The sequence below is a fragment of the Schistocerca serialis genome, chromosome 1, assembly GCF_023864345.2.
Source record: "Schistocerca serialis cubense isolate TAMUIC-IGC-003099 chromosome 1, iqSchSeri2.2, whole genome shotgun sequence".
Lineage (NCBI taxonomy): Eukaryota > Metazoa > Arthropoda > Insecta > Orthoptera > Acrididae > Schistocerca > Schistocerca serialis.
In genome coordinates, this window is record NC_064638.1 from 16,777,858 (window position 1) to 16,805,569 (window position 27,712).

The following is a 27,712-nucleotide window of genomic DNA, read 5'->3' on the forward strand; positions in this document are numbered from 1 at the left end:
AGAGTCGCGCGGCGCCTCCTAACGCCCTGCTTGTCGGACCTCTTTTTGTCCCACGCAAAGCAGCTACTCGCCAGTCCCCTGCACAAATATTGGGCCGTGCTGTCTCTATAGCCGTCCATAATTGCCAAAGTGTGCCGGTGCAGGATTTTGTGGACGAACTGACCTGTCGATTATGTCCCATAAATGTTGGATGTGGTTCATTTCGGACCGTGTGTGTGGCCAGACCATTCGCTCGAATTGTCTGTGATGTTCTTCTAAACAATCGTGAAAAATTGCGGCCCGGTGGCTTGCCGCATTGTCATCCACGGAAATTTCATCGTTGTTTGGGTACGTGAAGGGCTCAAATGACTGCAAATCGTCTCCGAGTAGCCGAACATACCATTTCCTGTCAATGATCGGTTCAGCTGGACCAAAGGACGCAGTCCATTCCGTGTAGAGAGAGGTCACTCTATTACGGACCTACCAACAGCTTGCACAGTGCCTTGTTAACAATTTCAGTCCGTGACTTCGTGGGATCTGCACCACACTCGAATCCTACTATCAGCTCTTGACAACTGAAATCAGAACTCATCTGAGGAGCGTACAGTTTTCCAGTGGTCTGGGGTCCAACCGCTAAGGTCGCGAGCGCAGGAGACGCACTGTAGGCCACTCGGCGCTGTTAGCAAAACCATCAGCGTCAGTCGTCTGCTGCCATACCAATTACAATGCCAGATTTTACCGCACTGTCCTGACGGATGCGCTGTGACGCAGTGTCGCTTGTCCGTTAGCGGTGGCAACTCTAAGCAACCGCCGCTACTCTCGGAAACTAAGTGAAGGCCGTCTGCTACTGCATTTTCCACGGTGTTCTCGCCACACTTTTTACGATGTGGACCCCGGAATATTGAATTCCCTAACAATTTCCGAAATGGAATATCTCGTGCGTCTAGTTCCAACTAACGTTCCGCGTCCAAATGCTGTTAACTGCCGTTGCGCTGCCACAGTCACGTCGGACACCTCCTCACACGAATCACCTGAATGCAAATGACGGATCCGCTGACGCACTGCCACATACTGCCGTCCTACGTATATCTGCGTATCGCCACCCGACGACTTTTGTCACCTCAATGTTTGAGGGTGAGATCTATCACTCGACATGGCAGGAACTTGTTCGGGACTATTTTTTTTTCTTTTTTTCGGTTTCGCGCTGCGCGGGACGTGAGAAGCCGTCGGTTGCCGCCTTGTCGGTGAGGCGCGTGTCGCGTGTCGCGTGCACGAGCCGGCGCGGTCGCTCCCTGCGGGCCGCCACACTCTGGGATGTCTCAGTGGGAGCCCTCCTCCACGTACAGGAAGGAGACGCGACAGTGGATGCAGTAGCCTAGTTGCCTAAGCGGAGGACGTATTAGTTGTCGTATCAGCTGACAACAGAGATCAGCTGGAGGAGAAAACAAGTCGAATACCTCGTACAATTACAGAATGGTGCAACACGAGCAAGCCAATAGCCGCAAACAACAAAACTACATACATTATAGCGGAGGGATCATTGAAAACAAATTGCCGCATTAGACTCGGGGTCAGGAAATTGAACGCACAGTAGTAACAAGATATTTAGGGGAAGACCTAGACGAAAGACATAGCTTCAACGAACGTATCGAACATATACGAGTGACGCAGACAAAGTATAAAAAATACTACACAAATTAGCACGCGTAAATTTAGGCAATTGCAGACCGCCAACCACAGTGATACGAACACAGCAGTGTGCGACCTCGGAGTCAGTACTGAGCTTTGCTGCGAGTGCACGGGCATTCCGTCCAAGTCTGGCTGTGAACTATACAGCTGTCAGGTGAGGGCAGAAAAGTGTACTGCTGAGACCGTCTCGGGCGTCTGGCACGACATCAGCGGAAGCACTGTACGCGGTACTAGGACATACCGTGCAGCGTCGTACTGGTTATAAATGGGCGACCACGATCAGTTAACTACGAGCGCCAACTCAGACTCTGTCTCAGTATTTAGGTGGCAGGTCCCTGTAAAAGGCAGCGAATAGAATAATATTTAAAAAATTCCACAATGTTCAGTTATACACTCCTGGAAATGGAAAAAAGAACACATTGACACCGGTGTGTCAGACCCACCATACTTGCTCCGGACACTGCGAGAGGGCTGTACAAGCAATGATCACACGCACGGCACAGCGGACACACCAGGAACCGCGGTGTTGGCCGTCGAATGGCGCTAGCTGCGCAGCATTTGTGCACCGCCGCCTTCAGTGTCAGCCAGTTTGCCGTGGCATACGGAGCTCCATAGCAGTCTTTAACACTGGTAGCATGCCGCGACAGCGTGGACGTGAACCGTATGTGCAGTTGACGGACTTTGAGCGAGGGCGTATAGTGGGCATGCGGGAGGCCGGGTGGACGTACCGCCGAATTGCTCAACACGTGGGGCGTGAGGTCTCCACAGTACATCGATGTTGTCGCCAGTGGTCGGCGGAAGGTGCACGTGCCCGTCGACCTGGGACCGGACCGCAGCGACGCACGGATGCACGCCAAGACCGTAGGATCCTACGCAGTGCCGTAGGGGACCGCACCGCCACTTCCCAGCAAATTAGGGACACTGTTGCTCCTGGGGTATCGGCGAGGACCATTCGCAACCGTCTCCATGAAGCTGGGCTACGGTCCCGCACACCGTTAGGCCGTCTTCCGCTCACGCCCCAACATCGTGCAGCCCGCCTCCAGTGGTGTCGCGACAGGCGTGAATGGAGGGACGAATGGAGACGTGCCGTCTTCAGCGATGAGAGTCGCTTCTGCCTTGGTGCCAATGATGGTCGTATGCGTGTTTGGCGCCGTGCAGGTGAGCGCCACAATCAGGACTGCATACGACCGAGGCACACAGGGCCAACACCCGGCATCATGGTATGGGGAGCGATCTCCTACACTGGCCGTACACCACTGGTGATCGTCGAGGGGACACTGAATAGTGCACGGTACATCCAAACCGTCATCGAACCCATCGTTCTACCATTCCTAGACCGGCAAGGGAACTTGCTGTTCCAACAGGACAATGCACGTCCGCATGTATCCCGTGCCACCCAACGTGCTCTAGAAGGTGTAAGTCAACTACCCTGGCCAGCAAGATCTCCGGATCTGTCCCCCATTGAGCATGTTTGGGACCGGATGAAGCGTCGTCTCACGCGGTCTGCACGTCCAGCACGAACGCTGGTCCAACTGAGGCGCCAGGTGGAAATGGCATGGCAAGCCGTTCCACAGGACTACATCCAGCATCTCTACGATCGTCTCCATGGGAGAATAGCAGCCTGCATTGCTGCGAAAGGTGGATATACACTGTACTAGTGCCGACATTGTGCATGCTCTGTTGCCTGTGTCTATGTGCCTGTGGTTCTGTCAGTGTGATCATGTGATGTATCTGACGCCAGGAATGTGTCAATAAAGTTTCCCCTTCCTGGGACAATGAATTCACGGTGTTCTTATTTCAATTTCCAGGAGTGTAGATGGACGCACAGCTGCCATCCGATAGGATGTGAACTTTGGAATCGCAGCATCACTCTGCTATATCGGAAGAGAAGAGTCCACGAACCCTACTCGGCCACGATGGCACCGAAACAGAGGACGACCGAAGAAAGGCAGAAATACTGAATTCAGTGTTCCGAAACTGTTTCACTGCGGAAAATCGTAACACGGTCCCTGACTTCAGCCGTCGCACGGACGCCAAAATGGAAAATATTGAAATAAACGATATCGGAATTGAAAAACAACTGCTATCACTTAGTAGCGGAAAAGCATCCGGACCAGACGAGATACCCTTAAGATTCTACAGTGATTATGCTAAAGAACTTGCCCCCTTTCTATCAGCAATTTATCATAGATCGCTGGAAGAACGAGCGACTGGAAGAAAGCGCAGGTCGTTCCCATTTTCAAGAAGGGTCATAAATCAGATGCGAATAATTATAGGCCTATTTCGCTTACGTCAATCTGTTGTAGAATAATGGAACATGTTTTGTGTTCTCGTATTATGACGTTCTTAGATAATACAAATCTCCTTCATCATAACCAACATGGATTCCGCAAACAGAGATCATGTGAAACTCAGCTCGCCCTATTTGCCCAAGAAATTCACAGTGCCGTAGACACTGGCGAGCAGATTGATGCCGTATTCCTGGACTTCAGGAAGGCATTTGATACGGTTCCGCACTTACGTTTAGTGAAAAAAATTCGAGCTTACGGAATATCGGACCAGGTTTGTGATTGGATTCAGGATTTCCTAGAAGAAAGAACACAACATGTCATTCTTAACGGTTCAAAATCTGCAGATGTAGAGGTAATTTCGGGAGTACCGCAGGGAAGCGTGATAGGACCTTTATTGTTTACAATATACATAAATGACTTAGTTGACAACATCGGTAGCTCCGTGAGGCTATTTGCAGATGACACGGTTGTCTACAAGAAAGTAGCAACATCAGAAGACTCGTACGTACTCCAGGAGGACCTGCAGAGGATTAATGCATGGTGCGACAGCTGGCAGCTTTCCCTAAACGTAGATAAATGTAATATAATGCGCATACATAGGGGCAGAAATCCATTCCAGTACGATTATGCCATAGGTGGTAAATCATTGGAAGCGGTAACGACCGTAAAATACTTAGGAGTTACTATCCGGAGCGATCTGAAGTGGAATGATCACATAAAACAAATAGTGGCAAAAGCAGGCGCCAGGTTGAGATTCATAGGAAGAACTCTAAGAAAATGTGACTCATCGACGAAAGAAGTAGCTTACAAAACGCTTGTTCGTCCGATTCTTGAGTATTGCTCATCAGTATGGGACCCTTATCAGGTTGGATTAATAGAAGAGATTGACATGATCCAGCGAAAAGCAGCGCGATTCGTCATGGGGACATTTAGTCAGCGCGAGAGCGTTACGGAGATGCTGAACAAGCTCCAGTGGCGGACACTTCAAGAAAGGCGTTACGCAATACGGAGAGGTTTATTATCGAAATTACGAGAGAGCACATTCCGGGAAGAGATGGGCAACATATTACTACAGCCCACATATATCTCGCGTAATGATCACAACGAAAAGATCCGAGAAATTAGAGCAAATACGGAGACTTACAAGCAGTCGTTCTTCCCACGCACAATTCGTGAATGGAACAGGGAAGGGGGGATCAGATAGTGGTACAATAAGTACCCTCCGCCACACACCGTAAGGTGGCTCGCGGAGTATAGATGTAGATGTAGATGTACGTTCCCGACGGCGAACCGAACATCCGATCGCTGTGAGAAGGGAAAACACCCGTGCTAACAAAATGTAGAATTTTAAAATAGCTTTAATGCGTCCAAAAGCAGTAAGGAACGACCGTGAAGCGTAAGACCTAACTTTCTCTGCAGGGATATACGTCTGTGTAGCACATAAACGGTATATGATTGGGATATAGGAGTATTCTTTTTTCTTTTCCAGTTACGGGCTTATGTCTGTACTTGTTGGCTTTTACAACTCGTACTGCAGCTACTGGACGTGGTTTTTGATTGATTTTGGACCAATAGAGAAATGAAAAAAATATTTAATGCGGACTCGGTGAAGGGCATAGCATTATTTAAATACAATTTCGAGGGGGTCGCTTGCAAAGAACCTTACGAGTATATTTGAATGTGAGCATAAATTATCGCTAATCTTAGTTTCTCAGAGAAATGTACTCGTGACTGAGACTCGCACGACACGACTAATATCTGCACGTAGTGCTCTCGTGCTCCGAAGTAACGGCGCACCGCGGCGTCAGGTGTCGGCTCTCAGCGACGCACGCCGCTGCGGCTGCCCTCGCGCCGCGCGCTGCCGCCACCCACACAAACAAACCCGCGCTGCCCTCGAAATAAGTTGGCACTAAATTTAGGGCGGGCGGCCGAGCCGAGCCAAGGCCGCGCCGCTGGCGCCGGCTGCGCGCCGCCTCGCGTCGCCGCCAGTCACGGGGCGGCGGGCGGCGGGAGGCGAGCGCCGTACTGCGCCGTAGCCGAGCTGCTCTCTTGTCTCTTCTTTATCCGCGTTTATTTTATCCGCTGTATTTTTTCAGCACTATATCGAACAGTTTGAGTTGGACGTTACTTTGACGTAGTACGAGTGCGACAGAGCGGCGGTGATCGGGTTCAGTTTGCAGTGCTCCGTGTCGGTGTCGGTGCCGGCAGCCGCGGCGACGCGACGGGCCAGTCTCCCCCGGTGACCCTGCACCACTGGCACACTGCTCAGCTGCGCTCTTCACCCTTCCACAAAAACTATTTTTTTTTTCTACTGAGATAGAAGACACTTTGTAATTTGTACAGTACGGTTAATAAAAATGAAGCGTTACTAGGAAATGTCATCTAAATGAGCTGTATAGACGGCAAATATTGCATACAACACAGGATATTATTTGCTTCGACATCCGGTGGCCAACCTTTGAGATCGTATAAGTCTGTACCAGCGAAAGCTGTTTGCCGGCCGGTGTGGCCGAGCGGTTCTAGGCAATTCAGTCTGGAACCGCGCGACCGCTACGGTCGCAGGTTCGAATCCTGCCTCGGCCATGGATGTGTGTGATGTCCTTATGTTAGTGAGGTTTAAGTAGTTCTAAGTTCTAGGGGACTCATGACCTCAGATGTTGAGTCCCATAGTGCTCAGAGCCATTTGAACCATTTCTGAACCAGAGGGCGAGCGAGTTCCGTACTGGAGCCGACGAATCTACAGAAAGCGAAATTAGTGCACTGGTATCACGTGCTTTTCAGCGATTTTATCCATTAGAAAACATAGTCTTTAATGTTTCCAAAACATCAATAATCAAGCTAATTTCCAATCTCATCAAATTCATTAAAGTTTAGTCCTGACATTCATATTGACAGTAATAGGTATACATTTACCAGCTAAAACGACATATGAAAACTTGTGCCAGACCACGACTCCAACACGAATTTCCCGCCTATTGCGATCGGTCGCCTCACCATTAGGCTGTCCGAGGACACTCCCAGAGTAGTGGAGCAAAGTGGGTATGACCCCACTGCACTGTTGCCTAATTTATTCAAGATGGCGGATTCAAGATAACGGTCACTGATGCTTTTTAACACCCTCCCCTCCCCCTCTCCTCCCCCATCTGAAAATTGGTGCGAAAAGGACTCAGTCTATGCCCGGCTGGCAGATGGTACAGATGTGAGTCTTTATTTTCTATGCATTGCTCCCCTCCCCGATTTAGTAAATTGGCGGGAAAAAGACACAATCTCTGCTAGGCTTTGTGTCTAGCTACTGGGCTGGGAAGACAGAGGTAATTGTGTACTGTGTTCAATGGACGAGATGTCTGTGCTAGAGAAGGAGGAATACATTGGTATCTGAGGACTGTGCCGATAGCATTGATATTTGGTGAAGACAAATACGCTTCATGACATAATGAATATGGACTAACTTAGGCTTCGCAACTCATACTAGTAAATGCGTGTGCTGTAAATCTAGATCTTTCGATAAATGTCAAGTCAATCAGTCTTCCGAAGCGCAAGAGGCAAGACGTTCACCCAGTGTGGGGCGTCGTCCCTTGCAACACACAACGAAGACCCGGCCAGGCACCAGGCAGCGCGCCGGCTCATGGTGGGTGGGGTCTCGCAGTAGCCGCCACAGTCTAACACAACAGTCGCGACACTTACTGCTGTCAAAGTTGTTACCGTTTGACAGCTGGAGCGACACTAGCGCTCCAAGCGGCAACAAAGGAGAAGGTCAGATGCGTCAAGAGGATAACGTTTGCGATTCATCCCTTTCCTACGTGATTTACGAAATGTGTGAATTATTTTTTTGCCTCCAAGAGTTTGTGTAATAGGACATGTTTCTAAAAATGATATTAAAATAAGTGCAAGTAGGGACAAAAATCACGTATCCAGTGACAAGCTTTCGTGAAGAAACAGTTGTGACGTTGGATAGAACTGCACCTTACCACGTTAATGCAAACACACAAATTCACACGTAAGAAGCACAGACAAGTACCACTCATTTGTAGTTCCGTAGGCCCACTGTGTATTAGTCATTGTCGCCTGTTGTGACATTATATTATTCTGTGTGGGACAACCAACTGCAAACGGGAGAAATATGCTGTGCGTGTAAGCCCCGAGTTCTCAAAGCCAATAACACTGTCAGAATTGTTGTCATTTGTTAAATTTGCCATTAGAGGCATTTCAAAAAAATGGACTACTTGAACCTAACTAACCAAAGGACATCGCACAGATTCATGCCCGAGGCAGGATTCGAACCTGCGACTGTAGCGGTCGCACGGTTCCAGACTGAAGCGCCTAGAACCGCTCGGCCACGCCGGCCAGCAGATGCATTTCATCCAATAACATTTTCACTAGTTTATCACTATCGGAGAAATGCTGTACCTTATGCTTTAAAAGGTGTCGCTTAGCCCACATTTCATTTGTATGCCTTCCACATCCCTCTGCAATGTATGCACTGATGGAAGCATAATAAAACATTCTCACAAAACCCTTTTCCAGAGTGCTGTAATATAATAAATTTAGAGCAAACACTTTATTTTCGTCTTTCCATCTCGCAGCTCGTTTCTCCTTCAATAGCATCTGTTTTTTAAATATCGGGATTCTATAGTCTTCAAAATTTGTTTGTCCTCTTCACTTGATCGTCCTGATACAGTTTCTGTTGCCGTCTGTACTTAAAATGATAGACATTTTCCTTGTGTCGTAATAGTTTTGCAGAAAGACTTGCGATCTGCACATTATGATACTTCAAACGCTTTTGCAAGACAGCAATAACTGCACTTAATCCAACCACTTCATCGTCAAAGCATGTCTGTATTGACGATTGAGACGGATCTGGCACTGACATATGGAGTTGAAATGGCTGCTTCTTTGTCACAGGACTGTTTTACAGCTTTAAACGAATTATCGAACCTCTGTGGCAGTTTCCTCTTCGTCGTCAGTTGAAGTAGCTTATTCGGGATGTCAAATAGTGTGGGTACTTCATTCCACACGAGTTTATTATTGTCTGCATTCATTAACTGCTTCGGTTCGAAGTGTAGCGGACAAAACGTAACAGTATTATAAACAGGGTCTTTTTTCATGAGATCTTCTCGTCTGATATTCACTAGCCATTTTCAGCTCCTAAAACGAAACAATCTAATAAACCTGTAGTTTACAAGCGAATCTTTACAATACAGTTTAGTAACATGATGATATGTATACCTCCCAGGGTCCTTAGGAAACCTAAAAAAGGCAGATGTATCTTCTTCTTGTTGTTGCTGCAATTTATTGCGCTACAGACGCTCCGGTTTGTGAAAACCGTAGTACAAACCTAAATAAGCAACTACCGTTCTCTTTCACTTTCACGATCGCGCTGAACTCATCAGTTTGACTTACTTACCGATCGGTGCGCTGCTGGCGCAGTAGGCAACGAAATCGTGCTGGAGCGTCGCGACTGAGGCGGCCGCTAAGCACTTCCTGTCGCGTTGGAAGTACCCGCGGCCCTCCTCCTTCCCATCCCGGCGCAAGGACAGCCTTTGTCGTTCAACACGAACTGCTTCAGGAGTTGTTACGTCTGGTGTTGTGCGATATTGTCACATACGACACTTGAAGATACCACAGGAACTAAATGTACCACTGCACAAAGAGCTTTGTAGATGACGCGCAAATATTTGAACAATTACACGTTTCATTCTGAGAAATCCAGCTACCGCCACACTTGAACACGGACTCTGAAAAGATTGCCGCACACTTGTGAAACCGTCCCTGAGTCATTTCGCGCGCTTTTGTGGGAAATACACTTCTCTTCGAGCACGAGATGCTTCAGGAGTTACTGAATCCAACTCAATACGTCTGTAAATACTCTTCCAAAAGAGACAGCTGTACTGTAGATGGCCACAATTTTACGATGTATACCGCAACACTCGAACAGTGACTCTAAAAAGTTCGCGGTACACTTTTGAAATCGTCCCTGAGACGCTTCGTGCGCTTTTGTGGAACGTACACTTGTCTTTGAGCACGAGTGCTTCGGGAGTTACTAAATCAAACTGAGTACGTCAGTAAATACACATTGAAAATACGATCGCTGCACAGTATTTTATCTCAATTTTGCGATGTATACAGACACACGTGAACACGAATTTTAAAAAAGGATTGCAATACCCTTGTGAAACCTCTCAGTCTTCTTCCACTACTCCGGAATTTTTACGTGCATAGATAAATTAAGTGTTTAATGCCTCAATACATTTGCAGATGTTGCTTTAAGCAATTTGTTTCAAATATACTCCCACACAAAACAGTGCACTGTCTTGCAGGTGCACGTGGAACAGAAATGCATTGCGGTAAAATACACCTGGAAAAATACATCGCTAAAATGAAATGAGTGCAAATAAACTCCGTCGAAACTGTCAGCACGATCGTGCAAAATACTGTTGAATACAGTATGACAGTAGTCTGATACACGAGGCACGGCCGTAGCTGGGGGGACTCGCAAAGCGGCGATGCGTCCGTCCGCAACCCCAGAGCGTTGTGCAAAAAAAAATGTGCAAATGTGTGTCAAATCTTATGGGACTTAACTGCTAAGGTCATCAGTCCCTAAGCTTACACACTACTTAACCTAAATTATCCTAAGGACAAACACACACACCCATGCCCGAGGGAGGACTCGAACCGCCGCTGGGACCAGCAGCACAGTTCGTGACTGCAGAGCCTCAGACCGCTCGGCTAATCCCGCGCGGCAGATCGTTGTGCAGACGAGGAGAAAAACCGTGGCCGGTACCAACTTGTTCAGCATTCGTCTGCAGGTGGGATGGAATGTCGCACGCCTATTGGTTCCCTGGGTAAAATGGCGGGTGGAGGGGTTAGAGATTATATAAACCCTCGTCGTGGTGTGCTCGGTCTCACTCTGCCTTCGTCAGTTTTCCCGTGTGCTCGATTGTTTGCTTATCACCATTCCTAGTCTTCCTTTGGTCGCTTGTGTGATACTCGTTTACATTACAAGGTGAAACGTTAAGCCAGCGACAGCATCAGCAGCGGTAGCAGTAGAAGCCGTCGCCAGGACAGTCTACCGTGCAAGTTAATTGTTCTAATCATTCAATGTACCTACGTATGCCCCGTAATTTTAGTACCTATCACAGCACTTGTTTAGGTCGTACTTGGTACAGGTAAACCTCCATACTGCCGAGCTTTTGAAAGGCTCGTTACTGTAATTTTAGTGTGTGACGAATTTTTATACTGTAGCTGGTATTACAGCTCTTCTATTTTTTCCTTGTCTTATAGCCTTATCCCCGAGATCGGCAGCTGGAGACTGAGAGACTATTTCTGCAACAGCCTCTAGCAATATTAACCGAATCGGCGCAGCGAGAACGTAAGTGTATTTATTTCTTATTTTTAACATGTGGCTGTTACAAAACTTTTTTTTTTTAATGCAAGGTTCAGAACCACCTGATGAAGGCGGAACGGTTATTCGCCGAAATATCGTGGAACTTGGACGATCGGATCCGGCTGCACGCCCTTGGATACAGCACATTCGCCGGGAAAGCCTCAGATCACTTTTTTTTTTTTTTCTTCCCGTAATGTGTTGTGATTATAATGATGAGGGGTGCGGAACGTATTAACATTTATTTTTCGTAACATGATGCATTCTGTTTTCTGAGACATGTTCTTTGCTTTTCTAGATGTTTCTACGGATGAGGAGGGAGACAGAGGGGTATGTGTCGAGGCCGAGAGCCAGGAACAATCGATTCAGTCTTGTAAGTAGCAGCGCACGATTATCAAATTCAGTGTGTTTCACACAAAGAAATAATTACGTTCCATATCTTATTGTTGTAGGTAGCGTCAGTGAGCACGACAAATTGTGCTAAGGCGAGGGCGAAATACCGGAGTGGGTACATGAGATGGTGGCTGCTGCAGGGGACGCCTTGTCGAGGGAGGATGGTGAAATTCTGGGTTGGGTGGGAGAGCTACTGGAAAATCCAACTGCTCAATCCTTCGAGTCACAGTGGAATAGGTGATTAGAACGCAACCATCGTCGTTACGGCACGTAATAATTACTCGTATTATTCTCAAATACTGTTGTTATTTCTTTACAGCATATACATGTAAAAAAATAAAACCTTGAGCATTGTACTTAACTTTTTTTTCGTTATTCATAAGTTGCAGAGTCGCGACCAGCACCACGCCAGCTGGCTGTGACACGAGTGCCTAGAGCGGTGGTTGCGGGGGCGGAGTTTGAGACACGCGCCAGAGCGGCGTCTAGCGCCATTAATGGCGAAAGTGGGAAGGGGCCGGCTTGTTTTGCGCGGTCAGTCCTGTCTTCGCAAGAGAAATTACGACCGTACGGATCATCGTGAGCGTCCCGGTACATACCGTGTAGGTGATAATATCCGTAGGTGCTATAACTCTGATGGTATAGAGTTCTCCGCCAAGATCCGACCGTACCTAAGTAGAGGCGCAGAATACCGGAACAGCGGTTCAAGTTTATGGTCTGGAAAAGAAAAGCAAGTCAGACGAGCAGGACAAGCATATGGTGGTCGGCCCCCTCCATTTCTCAAAATTTGCGGGTGAGTGTAAGAAGCATGTAAACATGCTACTCTTCTCTGAAGGTGATCATTATCACTGTGATCGGATCAAAGACATGTCCCGCCTCCTTTCCGCCCGACTGGATAACAATAAGGGTAAACAGCATATTTGCTTACGGTGCCTCAAAGACTTTTTCTCAGACAAGTCATTAGCGGCGCATCTACTAAACTGCACTTCCGAAGATCCAGTACGTGTTATTTTGCCTACTGAGGAAAACAAATTCATAAAGCTTAAAAATGATCATCACCAGGAGCGATGCCCGTTTGTAGTGTACGCCGACTCTGAATGCCTCCTCGCTCCTGTGATCTGCTCTGATGACCCCACAACCTTTACAGAAAAACATATGCGGCGGGGGCGCACCAAATTGCACCGTCCTATGATTCCAGTCTTAACCGCTACAAATCTTATGTCAAGGACAATCCTGCGGTTTGGCTGCTCATTGGGCTCGACTTTGATAAGCTTTACAGCGACAACGTTCCCGTGACCAAATCGAAGCAGAATGAAGATTTGTACAGTAACGCGGTTGACTTGTCATATTTGTGGGCTGTCGTTAAACAAAAAAGCGGAAACTCCTCGTAGGGACGTCTGTCATCTTACGGGGAAGCAGCTCACAACACGTGCAATTTGAAGTACCAGCTACCGAGGCACATATCCGTTTTCTTCCATAATGCAAGCGGGTATGACGCTCACTTTCTCGTTGAGCACTTGGTTGATTTCGGATGGGAGAAAAATCAGGTCAGAGTCCTACCTGAGAGAGTTAAGAAATACATTTCATTCTCCATACGAATGATACGCTACGTTTTATGCAGGCACCACTCCAGAAACTTGTTGAAACTCTAGTTCCGGGGGATATTTATATCACTCGAGCTGCATTTCCCGACGAGGAACAGTTTCATCGTGTCACTAGGAAGGGGGTTTCCCCATACGAGTATGTGGACAGTACGGAGAAACTCAAAGAAACCAGGCTACCCGACATACCTGCGTTCTCCAGCAACCTTACGGGCGATGCCATAATGGATTCAGATTGTGGGAATGCCGTGAATGTCTGGCGGGAATTCAGCATGTCCACCTTAAGAGACTTTACACGGACACAGTCGTGCACTCGCTTGCGCACGTTTCCAAGGATTTTCGGAGTCCATGCATATTCTCTGGATCCCACCTTTTATTACACGGCACCTAAGTTGTCGTGGGACGCAATGTTCAAGAAAACGAAGTGCAACATAGAATTATTGACCGATGGTGACATGCTTCTTCTCTGTGATCGAGACATCCGTGGGGGACTTTGCCAATGTGTCCATAGACATGGGTGACAAGTTAAATGCATTCCTTGATTCGAGCTACATTGTGTATCTGGATGACGTTCACCGGGCATTCGGCATACCCACACCCTGTCACCGGATCGCCACATTGTGTACCGTGATTCGTCACTCTACACAACGTTTTCCCACAGTTCAATCGTCCAATGTTTACGCTCCTTGCACCAAGCGAGGCGTCGTTTGGCATTTACCGGCGTGATGTGTGGCTTATGAGCAGCCACTCGACTATGAAATCCAAGTTTCCTCCCCTCCTACCTAACTGCCATAGTACTTGCAGTGGATCTTCAAGCAGTTTGGAATTCCTGTGTGATGGTCTGGATAGATGTCTGCCTATTACACATTATGACCCTCTTCAACTGTCTACAGTCTCTGTCAGTCAAGAGGCGAGGTCGGCCTGTACGCTTTTGTGCTGTACGTGTCCCTTCACGTTTCCACTTCACTGTCACATGGGAAACAGTGGAGCTAGGGATGTTTAGGAGTGTCGAAATCTCGCGTACAGACGTATGGCACAAGTGACACCTGTCCACGTTCGAAGTCCGTGAGTTCCGTGGAGTGCCCTATTCTGCTCTCTCACGATGTCTAATAACTACTGATATGGAGCACAATGCACCTAATGTGAAAAACGTATGTTTTGGGGGGTGTCCAGATACTTTTGACCACATAGTGTATGTTCCAAAACCCTACTGCAAAGCGAAGTTAGTGATACGGGTCTCTAATTTAGCGGATTATTCCTATTTTTTTTATTCGGTATTGCTGTGACTTGTGAAATATTCCAGTCTTTGGGTACAGATCCTTATGCGAGAAAGCAGTATTATATGATTGCTAAGTATGACGCTATTGAATCACCATACTCTGAAAGGAACCCGAGTGGTACACAGTCTAGACTGGAAGCCTTCCCTTTCTTAAGTGTTTTAAGCTGCTTGGCTACACCAAGGAAATCTACTTTTAGTTATGTTACCTACATGTTACTCATGTGGATAATTATTTTTGTTTAGAATTCTGGAGTATTTACTTCGTCTTCTTTTGTGAAGGAATCTCGGAAAAACGAGTTTAGTAGCTCTGCTTTAGGGACACACTCATCAAGAACATAATCATCGTTCTCACGCAGTGAAGGTATTAATTGCATCTTGCCACTGGTGTACTTTACATACCACTAGAATCTCTTTGGGTTTTATGTCCGATTTAGAAACAGGGTTTCTTTGTGGAATTTATTAGAAGCCTCCCGCATTGAAGTTCCCGCTAAAATTTGAACTTGTGCTACACTTGGCCAATCTAGGAGATTTTGCGTTATTTTAAAATTGGCATACGTTTTTCGTTACTTCTGCAACAGTGTTCTGACCTGTTTTGTGTACCATAGGGGATCCAGTACCGTGTGTTATTAATTTATTTGCTATATATCTCTCAATAGCCGTCAACAATATTTCTCTGAATTTAAACCACGTCTGGTCTATGCTTACATAGTCAGACTGGAGGGAGTGAAGACTGCTTCTAAGGAAGTTTTCAACGGAATTTTTATCTCCTTTTTTAAATAGATGTATTTTGTGTTCATTTTTGATGGGTTTGTATGTTACGGTATTCAATCTAGCTACAACAATATTGTGGCCACTAATCCCTCTCGCGATATTCCCTATTAGGTCAGGATTATTTGTTCATAAGAGGTCACGTATATTTTCATAGCCGTTTACACTTCTAGTGGACTCGTGAACTAGCTGTTCAAAATAATTTTCGGAGAACGCATTCAGTACGATTTCTGACGACGTTTTATGTCTACTACCGATTTTAAACACATATTTTCGCCAACATGTCCAGTGGATTTTGAAGTCACTATCAACTATAAAAATACGTGTGGGATACCTATTTGAAATGACACTCAAGTTTTCTTTGAACTATTCAACTATTCAGCAACTAACAAGTTTGTTTGTGTGGTCATCCTCCCCAGCAAGCATATAAATCGAGACGCAATATTTACCTTGTGAAAAACAGTATACGACGAAATAGTTGTATCGAGTGACAAAAGAACAATAGTCCACCACAAACAAAAGTGAGAAACATGGTGAACAGCGTGGGGAAGGCGAGAACACAAAGATGTGATTGTATGGCAGTGGTAGTGCGACCTCCAGACCAGATGTGAGGAAACGCAGATCAGCGAAGCACGCCACTGATGATGCCTTAGGACAGGAGAGGGCGAAACGCTTGTGGGATAAGTAAAGTAACTAGCAGCACGAAAAGGCAGTTTTATTTACAAAACAAGTATTTATTCAGGAACTGTGTCATCTGAGTTGGGGGACAGTAAAAGGACCAAGTCACTGTCGGCTGTATCCTGCGGGCAAATCAAAGAGTCTGTCTACGAAATGCGGGGGCATAAGACAGCTACTTCGGCTATATTAAAACGCATGTACACTACCTTGTCCATAAACTAGACATGTTGTTCTGTCTGCACTACGAATACACGAAAATTTAAATGCTCACGAACATGTTATGAGGCAAAAAGGAATCTTTATATACAGTTAGTAAGGGTATCAGCTTACAAACACGCTATTACATATAGTGAAATTCAAATTTACAGTCGTGTTCTAGAAAAGAAGAAAAGTGTTTCATCATTCTCACTTTTTAGTGTAACGCTTGCTTCATTCTTTTCTGATAACTGTTTCTATTCAGTAGCATAATTTTGATAACATGTGAAATACAAGACCAAATAAGAAAGTAGAAAAAATCCTACTCCAACTAGTACAAGCTCTCGAGTAGATAAAGCCAATTGAACAAACAGGAACACACACACACGCACACAGTTTTAAATTAATAACTATGTCTCAGAACCTTTTAGCAACGTGAAGGCAAGTAAGAAGGAATTTCGAAATGGCAAGGGGCGAACCCGGAACACACGACACATCACTTTGTAACGCTGCGTCTCTGCCTTGTCTCGTATGTTAGCATCTTCTGAAGGTTTAATAGCAGAGATTCTACTAAGTAACATTTAATTATAAGAAATTGTAGTAACAAGAATGCGTTTTGAGACCTTCAACGTGGCTTTCCCTGGAGGCAGCATACTTTCGTTACACTCAACACCCAGCTGGAAGATTATTTATCCACGTTCCCCGTCATTTTAGCACAACAAATCCTATCAATAAACGACGGGTTTTCGAGGGAAGAATTTTCTGGCGCTTTAAAACGGCATATATTCATAGGACGTAAGATATAAAATAAAACCCACCAACTGGAAGCCAATGTGGTACACTCTGTACTGTAGAGAGATGTGCTTGTGACATAGCTGGTGTTCTTACGTCTCGTCGCTCTACGTCGAAAGGCTCAGAATATTTGTCACGCTCGATATTGGTCTATGCGTTCGGAAAGGTTATCGCACACGGTTTTTGCACGCTGTGACGTCAGAAACTCAGCACGCTCGGCGCCGACGTTGGAATGGACGGTCGGCGAGCCGGCGGGCTGACGTATTAACAACAGACCGGTACCTGCGGCGTTACAGTGCGCTAGGGTGGAGCGGAGAGCGGCTTACCAGGTGGGCCGGCCGGACGCGGCGCTGCGCGGGCACTGGCTGGCTGGCCGGCCGGCTCACTCGCTGACTGACGGCTGCCTATTTATATTGTGCAGCGGCGGGCGGGCGGCCGAGTTCCACCTAAAGTCCCGAATTACGTGCAGCCGCAGCCAGCCGGGCGCCCGCCGCAGTCCTGCTCCCCCCCCCCCCCGTCAGACTTCTCCAGCTCCGCATTCATTTTCTAGTTTTCCACTGCAGCCGGTTACAACTCTTTCGTAGATAAAGCGCGAAAGCGCCTTGAGTGCTCGATACCGCGCACTGTGATCGTTTAATGCCGTCCTCGCGTGAAAGCTGCGGTGGGCGTCAAAGAGGACGAGTTTCCTGACGTCGTATGGCGGAATTTTGCTTTGCGAAGCATTCGCAAGTGTGACAGAAATGCATAGAGTCTCGTCGGAATTGGGAAACCTGCTACCTAACGCGAATAAGTCCGATGCGGAATCGCTTCTAACTTCACCGTCAGGACCGAGCAGGTGCCTACACACGTCTAACAAGCAGGCTTTCTTAATTTTGCGTTGAAGTAGTATCTGCAGATATACTAGGTGAATTATAGCTTAGTTTACGGATCATTCTTGAGTAGTGCCGTGTACGTCCTTACTCGTCACGCGAGGCACGCACAGTGTTCCGAGTCGGGTCCAGACACACACACAGCTGCAGGCTGCCGACCGCCACGACGCCGCGAATAGGGCTCGTCCCTGCGACTGCAGCATTCTCAACGTGACGTCTTCCTGCCGGCCGCTGTGGCCGAGAGGTTCTAGGCGGTTCGCGCCGGAACCGCGCAACTGCTACGGTCGCAGGCTCGAATCCTGCCTCGGGCAAGAAGGTGTGTGATGTCCTTAGGTTAGTTAGGTTTAAGTAGTTCTAAGTTATGGGACTGTTAAGTGCCATACTCCTCGGAGCCATTCTTTGCGACGTCTTCCCGGTGGTGCGAAGTGGTCAGCCTGCTGAGCTGTAAGACGTGGCGGCCCGCTGCGACTGCCACTGCCTTCGTCGCACCTCGTGACGTCACGGGCTTTGGGGGCGGACGTTTCTGCAGTAAAAATCGCGGCAAAGTGGCGGTCGAGAATCTGACGTGTTTACATCTGAGATGGGCGTGTGTCAGCCGTCTGGACAGCAGCAGAACCCTCCTAGTTCCGGCACTGACCGACAGGTGGCGGTACATCAAAATGAGTAGGCCTACGGTCAGTTTGGCGTCCAGCCACGTGACGGGGAAACTCGACGGCCGCCACTGTGGCTCCTGGCGGGCTTTCTCCGGGCCGCTTTTAGCGTAGAGCCGAAGTGAATGTATGATGTAGAAATAAATAAAAAACTGATCCCAATGTGGCACAAAGGAGCTTGTAGGCTCATTTTAAAGCAGAAAATTAGCCGGTTGTCCTCTTATAAACGCGCCTCCAGTCACCCTGGTAGTTTTTGAATTACACTAAATTGAATATTTTAATAACTAAGTAAGAGTGTAAATTGGACATCTTGGAGAAGCTTTGAGAAAATTTTACGAACGATGTGTCAAATGAAAGGTCTGAATGAGTAGTATTAAGATATCTACGTAACTTTTTTAACTTGTTTTAAAAATTCGAATGAGGAGCCGGAATGCTGTTTTCGTGATTAAAATGCAAAATTTTGATAAATAAAAAATAGGAACTATAGAGATAGCGGCCGTATGGAAAACTACACATAAGCAAATTAGTAATACAATAATAATATCAGTTATTTATGCATTGAAAGTATTTTAAATAATGAAAAGTTCCATATGAAGAACACGTAAATTTTAATAAAATCAGAATAAGATCCCATACAGAAGTTGTGATGATGAATCTGAATTCAACGGAAAATTTCCATCTCAATAGAAGTGTTACATGCATTTTGTTGTACCTATATTAAGTGTAAAAGTAAATTTTATGTGCAAACAAACTTGATTTGATTTCAGAGTGTTCAAACAGAGGGCTTTTAAGGGCGGCAATTTTCTGTGGTACGGGGCAGTCATTCAGTTGAGTTGAAAGTGTGACTTAACTGGCGAAAGTCCGTGCAGGAATTGCAGTTAGAATATTTTCGGACCGCGAAGTCGCGTGGAACTTATGATTTTCAGCAGTTGGGTTCTGCTGGGCTTTGAAGAATTCTCGGTGGTGCGTTTGTGAGACTTATGGAAAATTTCGCGCACGAGATGAACTTGGAATATTTTCGTACCGCGAAGTCGTGTCGAACTCTGAACAACCGCTGTGCGACATAGTGGTTTCAGCTTACCGTTGGACTTCGGATTGTGTTTGGTTTATTATCATTTTTCGAGAAGTATTCCCCGCACGGAACTTTGTTCACCTTTCGGTTTCAGCTATATTAAAACAAACATTAAGTTAATAATTGCTTAATGATTGTGATTAATATCCGAGTGGCATTGTTGAACTAACTCGGTAAATATCTGAGGTCAAATCAAGACCACTTAACAGTATTTCAGTCAAATCTGTCCTGAACAAATTAAAATAAACTCCAATTAGCTAAAAGTGTGTTGTGTTTACTAAAAATTATTCCCGCCTGCTAACATTTGTTTTATAAGCTTGACACAAATTTAAAATTACTGGGGATAGTGCAGCGGATGTGGTTGGCACCACTCAGATCCAACGTAGCCAGTTTATTTAATAAGTCCAACCATATTTAACGGAACCCCAAGGAGATGCATGCTATGTAGGTCCTTGGGTGATAATTGTTTATCTGTTTTTTTTTCTTTTTTTCCGTGCAGAACCTCGTGGGGGCTCGAGCCATCTAGTTTTACTACATAACTGACTTTGAACTAAAATTATTGCGATCACCCAGTGCAACCAGTGTGTTTCTCCCGATCTTGCGCATAGGGAGAAACCGTAGCACGTCGAAAATGGTTTTCTCGACCCAGCGAAGCTCGCAAACGGGTATTTCTCGTCCGCAGTAGCTCGCAGCCTTACAAATTGAGTTCTGTGTTGGATGCATTGCAGCCTCCGTCTTCCCCTACAGTTGGTAGTTATTAAGTTGTCCGCCGACTCCTTAACACGCGTCCTGTGTCATGCTGTGTCTCCTTCTTGTCGGCGCACCCCTATGCTCTCCAATTCTGCTAACACTGTCCCCATATCTTATCTCACCCATCCATCTGATTTTCGACATCCTTCGACAGCACGACATTCGACTGAACTAGAGAGTATATCACGGTGTAACAGAATGACGTTTCAAAAATTTGGCAGGCTGCAGAGGATTAATTGGGAAATCTTCGGATATTAGGAACCTATAGCCGGAAATGTGAAATGAAGTCTCTGCAGCACTGTGCACTTTTTACGCACTCGGTAGGTTAAATGAAACACCAGAATACTGTAGTCTGGAAAAGTCTCAATGAGAAAACAGCACAGTGCAGTCAGATACTGTAAATGGAGTGAGGAGTGAGGCCAGACTAGCGGTTCTCCGTCCTGCCCCGCACGCTTAGCCCTAGAGGTATCTACGGCCACACGACTCGAATGGCTACGCGTATTTTGTTTGCGGACCACGAATAAAATTATTCAGAGAACAACGTTAAGTAAGTGAATATCATCACTTTCATAAACTTACACGATGTAAGTGGTGCACGGCAGGAAAGTCGCCCGGAGGTACGAATATTATGTGTTCCGTACCGAATCGGAATTTCGAATGACATCCCGCGGCAATCGTGAGGGGTACATCGTCATACGAGCAATATGTTTACGACCATTGTAAATATTGTGTGCAAATCACGGCTGCCCGTGTATGTGAGTGATTCGATATGTATCGGAGGCTGTCTCAGGTGGCACAAATACAATAAAAAAATTAAAAAAATCACGTACATGTTTGGAGCTCTTGTAAAGCTTACTACGCATTGTGATCCGTTGTTCAGGCTCATTGGCGCAATTTCTTGTCGTGTATTCTTTATGTCAGACTGCTTCGCTGTGCCACGCAAAGAATCGTGTCCAAAGCTTCACTCAAGGAAAGCAGAAAGCTGAAAGTAGAGTCATCTCCTGCTCTGCTGAAAGAACGCAATGCATGTAAACGAAGCAAGTTTATAAACAACATTTTCATTTTGTTATGGAGTGTATGTATGTACAATTTTTTTTAAATTTTCTATTCGAGAGGAAGCTACGTGTAGTTGATCGTGTGAGATCCAGGAGTCTTTGAGACTGATGCCGTAATATTTTAAAGTTTCTCCTTACGCTTTGTTAAATGTGAAACTGGAGGCTAATCTGATTGAAAATTTCAGTCTTTTAAATTTGGGTGGCAGTTCAGCAGAGATCAGTATTCTGGGGATAAGTAGCGTGTGTCCTTTGTACATTCCAGTCATAAGTTCGGCTTAGATGCTGTTATTCGACAGCTGTTTGACGATCCTCCTTATTCCACTACATAGTTTTGGTGAGTTAAAATTTCTAAGAAGTACGATGGGAGATTGAGATCTTGTATTTTCACACCGCCACATCTCGTCATATAAAACACTGATTTGAGTAATGAAAGAGGCCAAGAGCCATTTATTTGCCAATGTATAATATTTAACTACGCATTGTGATGATGTATTTTGACGATTTACAAGGAGAAATGGATCCAGCGCCACCGACGCGCCTAAGAAACTATAGACTGATTCAGCGCGCACCATATTAAAGACATACTCTGAAGACATTTGAATATTACAAAAAACAAGCGCGCAACCCATCTTGCACTGCCGGACGATATCACTCTCTTTTTATCTCCTGTATAATACGGACGCACCATTACATAGGCGTCATTATTAGACTTGTAATTTGTTAAACCCTGTCATTTTGTTGCACGTGGGACTAGCATGTGTGAAAAACGCAGAGTGGTTACTGAATGAACATTTCTACGTGATTTCTAAACTTTACAAACCACTCAAGCTCTGTCGGTGTTATTGACATAAGTGTTAACATGTTATATGGACTTAACGTCCAAGTTCATAATTACAGTGTCAATTACTCTAAATTTGTGTTTGCTTAATAATTTACTTTCTGTGTGCCAAGTTTTTTTACAGAGCCAACTGTGTGTGACGTATCACTGTGCGGGCGGAACAGTCGACTCCGACGTTAACATACTACTTATATATTCTTCAAACTCAGTTTTAAACTGGCCCTTAAGCCGTCGGCACACGGACCGTGCTGTCGAACGTTAACGCTGAGCGTGCCGAGTTCAACGTGCTGCTGAACGCTCAGGACCGATGCGACTCGTGCGTACGGTACGTGGGCCCCGACGTGGTGTACGCGATCGCAACGCACTCCAGCGGCAGTTTGAGGGATGTGTCTAGTTCGTAAATCACACTGTTTACTCAACGGGCGCGCGTGAAATTCCCACGTTAGCTCTATTAAAAAGGCACATTTCCTACATCGTCCACGAAAAGGAAAGTACCATGTCCAATCACTAAGGACACAGGCTTATAAACGTTCCATTACAAACAGTGCGTTACAAAATTTGGAATACTTCTTCACATAAGATAAACATTATTTCATCATTTCCACATTTTAGTACAACACCAAAGTCAGTTTTACTTGATCACTGTTCCTACCTAGTAGCAGAATCTTTGCAACATGTGAATTACGAAGCGTAAAAGAAAAAGGAGCAAAATATCTTTATACAACTAGCGCAAGCTGTCCTGTAGATTGAGCCAATCGAACAAAGTCACCCCTCAAAAAAAGGTTAACTTATATATTTACATAGCATCAAATATTATAGTATATACTCATATTAAACTAATAATTTACAGGACAGTGACGCTACTAAGTACGCAAAACCAACATCACATGTTCTGCATCTAATCATATTGTGTTACGCCTTGCTGAAAACCTTAATCGTAGATATGTTACTGATTGAAATTTAATTATAACAAATTGTACCAACAACAATGCGTTTTGGGTGGATCTTGAGTATGTCGCTGCCTTCTAATAGCCTACTCTCATAATACGCAAGTTAGAATAATTCTTTTCCCACGAATATGATGTTTCTCATTATTTTATTGGAACGAATCACACACGTAACAACGGGTTTTGCAGTCATTCTCAATTTGCTGGTCCTCAGAAACCGCATATATACATATAAGCTTGAAATGAATGCCAATATGACGCCTCACAACTCTGTACTGAAGGCAGACGGCGTGCGTGTGACGTAGGTGGCGTTGTGCCATCTCATTGGTCAACGCTCAGACGCACGCTCAGAATATCTGATATGCCAGATATTGGCTCTGCACGTTCGGAAAGACTCCCGAGCGCTATGACGTCAGAAACTCGGCACGCTCAACGCTCAACGTTCGGATGCACGGTCCGTGTGCCGATGGCTTTAGGTACGTTTTCAGTGCGAGTGACGTCCGGGAATTTCTTAGTATACTTCAGTCGCACATCGCTCGTACAAAGCCTCACTGTTCCACAATGATAGTACGCGGCACTTTCTAAACGGTAAAGGGAGCCACGCAAATATATATTGCTTCTCCTTCTCAATCTGATGCTTAATGATGATAATAATAATACTTCCTTACATCAGCAGATCCAATTTTAAGTCAAACGCCGCGTAATGGCGGTGCTGGTACGTGCGAAGACTTTGGAAATTCTGTATGGAAGTTTACACTTTTTTCAGCGTTACCATCGTGTTGGTCGAGTTGCATATTCTCTCTTCACCGGGAATTTTCTTTTGAATATTACAGCTGATATCGGCGTGAAAATATTTTTTTCAGTAGCGAAAATTGCCCTTTCAAATAGCCAGTCAGGATTGATACAGTTGTGAACAATATTTGGATAAACTGGGTGGATGAGTTCGTTTTCAGCAGAGGCTATGTTGCAGAAATTACTGTTGAGTTTAATGAGGACATCTAGTCCATACGAAAGTACCTTTGCCTATTTGTAAAAGTTGTTAAGCAAAATCCGATGTTACATCGTCTTTCGATAGTTCAACTCTCATTTTTTTTAGTTTCAATATTTGTATGTATGTGTGACCAGAGATGTGATTCTTTAAAGCATGCATTTATATCGTCTTCTGATGTTCACTTGGGGATAATTGGAAGTGTTTGTCGAAAATTGTATGAGAGTATGAGCAGAGCTCCTCTAATCACTTCAGAGTTTCCTCGCAAGTCTTGTAACGTTGTGTCCACGGTTTCCAGTGATTTCTTATGTCACATTGTGCATTCGTCCCAGAAGATAATTTTTGCTTGCTTAAGAAGTTCACCCCGTCCAGACGCTCCTGAAATTTTACATACCGCGACGACGCGAATTCTGCGTTCCTTACCTGCTTTTGATGGCAGCTTTCATATCTTCAACAAATTTTTGACTCTCTTGTTCCTTTAAGTGAACTCCCTCGTTGCAAGCCAGCTAGAAAAAGCTTTCCAAAGTTGCAGAAAACGAAGGCAAGAGAAGAAGTAAATTAGGTGGGAGTCGTTGGTAGTCCCAAATATTGTCTGCAGTTATTATGCAGCACTGAAGATTCGACTATATGACACTACAGAACACGCTGTGTGACAGTTTAGTGGTGAGCTGCCGCCAAGCAACATGTGGTTGTGGAAAAACAGAGCAATACGACGTGTTGGAGAAAGCGTTTTCTCGGTTTGCTGGCTTGTTGTCAATTATAGAAAGTGAATCGTTCGTGAGAATTAGTTATTGTCTTGTGGAAAAGGAATAACAGGCTACAAGACGACAGAATATGTGATTATTTATACTTTCATGTTAACAATTGGGGAACAACCGAAGCAAAGGCACTCTAAAATGAGTTACACATCTATTTTTCTGTGGGCAGTCCGTAGGACACGCAGACACTAAAAGAGTGCTAGAGCAAAATCCGCGTATATTTAAGTTAAATGTTGTTGTGTTACCATGTTTATCTGACTATGATTTTGTGCAACGAAAAAGTGATATAATTTATTAGAGCCATTGTGGGTATAAACATGTTATGCAGTTTGGAGACATCAAAAGGCAAATTAACTTTATTAGGAAAGACGGAGACTCGAAGCTGTACCGGTTCTCAACGAGATATTTCTCCCTATGTTCAAAGGTAGAGAGCGGCGGTTCGAGTAACGACGCACGGCACAGCAGGTGAGCTGGCACAGCTGCTACAGTTGGTGGAAGGGTGAGGGGGGGGGGGGGGGGGGAGCAGAGGGAACCTCCGGAAAACATTGGTCAGAACCGTGGGATGGGGACTGTTTCACATTTAATTCTAGGACTGAGCAAACCACACAGATGATAAAAAAATCTCGGTGTACAAACAGAGTCAAGTCGATGACTTGCTCTGTCGGTACGTCGTGTCGAACGAAACTGTCTAGCGAGCAGCAGTGGTAGAAGCAGAAGCTGTCTGCTCTAGTCGAGGAGCAGCTGCGGCCGAGTTCTGGCGATACGCGGCCGCGTCTGCTCGTCACTCGGGACGCTTCGTTTATTCGTCCACGTTTTGTAAATCTTAAATAACTTTTGACAGTCACATTAACGATATCCGTCGCCGGAGAAGACTCGTACGAAAAATATCCTATCCTTTCGCAATCTCTCTAATGTCTCACGAAATAGAGCAAACAACAGTAATAAAGATGAAAAAAAACAGTATATGAATTGTAGAAAGCTATAGACCCCGTCGACGTTAGTAGACGGCCAGAGCGTCGCCCATTTCGGCGCACGGCTGCTCTCGCTCGGCTGTAGTCGGGATTTGCCGCGTGTAAGCTCGCAGCGACTGACGTCAGCGAATTAGTGGCGCCGCAGGTGTCGGCTGCGCGCACTCACCGCAGGTGGCGGCGGCCATCCGCTGCGGAGGGCTCCGCGACGCACGGGCCACGGCGCTCCGCCGGCCATCGCTCTCCACTGCCTCTTCTTCTGCCGCCGCCGCCGCCGCCCCCGCTGCCCCCGCTACCCACCGCCGCTGCGGCGCGCTCTGGCGGCGCGTGGGCGGCCGCTGGGCGCGCGCCAGTCGCACTGGCTTTGGCCCGACATACTCGGCAGACACACACCGAAGGCGCTGGCGTGTGCACGTTCAGACACACTGATCAGCGAGAACATTACGACCACTGACCTACTGTCGATATAAACCCGAGCAGCGGGTAGCAGCGTCATCTGACTGCTTGTCAGACACACGGACGGCGCATGTAGTGTAGTGAGTGTGCTGTCCCTGTGTACAATGGGAGAGGCACACTATTCTTCTGAGTTTGACCGAGGGCTGATTGCGATGGCCCGGAGGCTCGGCACGAGCTTTTCGGAAACTGCACTACTTGTCGGATATTCGAGGAGTGCTGTGGTGATTGTCTTAGACACGTGGCGAAACCCAGGTGAAGCCACGCCCAGGCACCTTGGGGCTGGACGACTACCCTCTATTACAGGTGTCGCACGTTGCAGACCGGGCAGACAGGTAAATCAGGGGAGGCGGCGAACTGTAGAGGAACTCACATCAGACTTTAATGTTGGGCAGAGTACGAATATGTGTGAACACACAGTGCCCCAAACACTCTACCAATGGGCCTCCGTCTCCGACGACCCGTGCACGTGCCAATGTTAACACCGTGATATCCGCAACTATGACTGAAATGGGCACGTGACCGTCGGCACTGGATATCGGCGCAGTGGTAGAGCGTTGTACGGTCTGACGAATTCCGACATCTTCTTCGTCGTGCCGATGAGAGGGCGCGAATCCGTCTCCTTGCAGAGTAACAGCTCCTCGACACCTATACTGGGGGACGGAAACGAGCTGGCAGGGCTCGATTATGCTCTGGTGAACATTCGCGTGGGCATTGGGGGTCCGGTGGGGCTCACGGTGGCCGAGAAGTACTCGCTGCAGACCACGTACACCCCTTCGTATCAATCATTTTCTCCCGAAGGCAGTGGCATTTTTCAGCACGAATATCCGCCGTGTCACAAGGCCAGGAGTGTGGTGGAGTGGCTCCAGGAACACAACTGCGAGTTCCAATTGCCGTGCTCGCCCCCTAGCTCGCCAGATCCGAACCCGATCGAACACATCTGGGACACGATTGAACGAGGCGTCAGACTTCGGCTCCCCCCTCCCCCTCCCCAGAATTTACGGGGATCAGGTGATGCGACGACACGTCGCCGCTAGTATTGGGCATGCCGGCTATTAGGTAGCTGATCGTAATGTGCTGGCTGATCAGTTTATAAACGGCCAGTTACATAACGCGCGTCACCCCTTGTACAACCTGACCACTTGGAGATGTCGAAACGAGGTTTTCAACAAATAATACTACACCGAAGGATACATAATTTTTATAGAACATTAATACTTTCGAGTGTGGTATCGAACGAGATCATTTTTTCAGCCTACGGTATATTATTTTTCATCGACAAAGCTCTCGAAGAGTGACAACGCTCGTTGCAGTTTGGGTT

General features: G+C 46.3%; 1 protein-coding gene and 1 long non-coding RNA gene across 9 annotated transcripts in view; one reads left to right on the forward strand and one right to left on the reverse strand.

Annotated features, from left to right (window-relative positions):
* LOC126460492 (NAD(+) hydrolase sarm1-like) overlaps positions 1-27,712 on the reverse strand; it is a 1,203,839-nt gene that overhangs the window by 63,247 nt on the left and 1,112,880 nt on the right. The window lies entirely within an intron of this gene.
* LOC126460579 (uncharacterized) lies at positions 11,252-11,889 on the forward strand. The gene is made up of 3 exons (XR_007585942.1): positions 11,252-11,328; positions 11,639-11,713; positions 11,793-11,889. It is a non-coding gene; the product is annotated as an uncharacterized LOC126460579 (long non-coding RNA).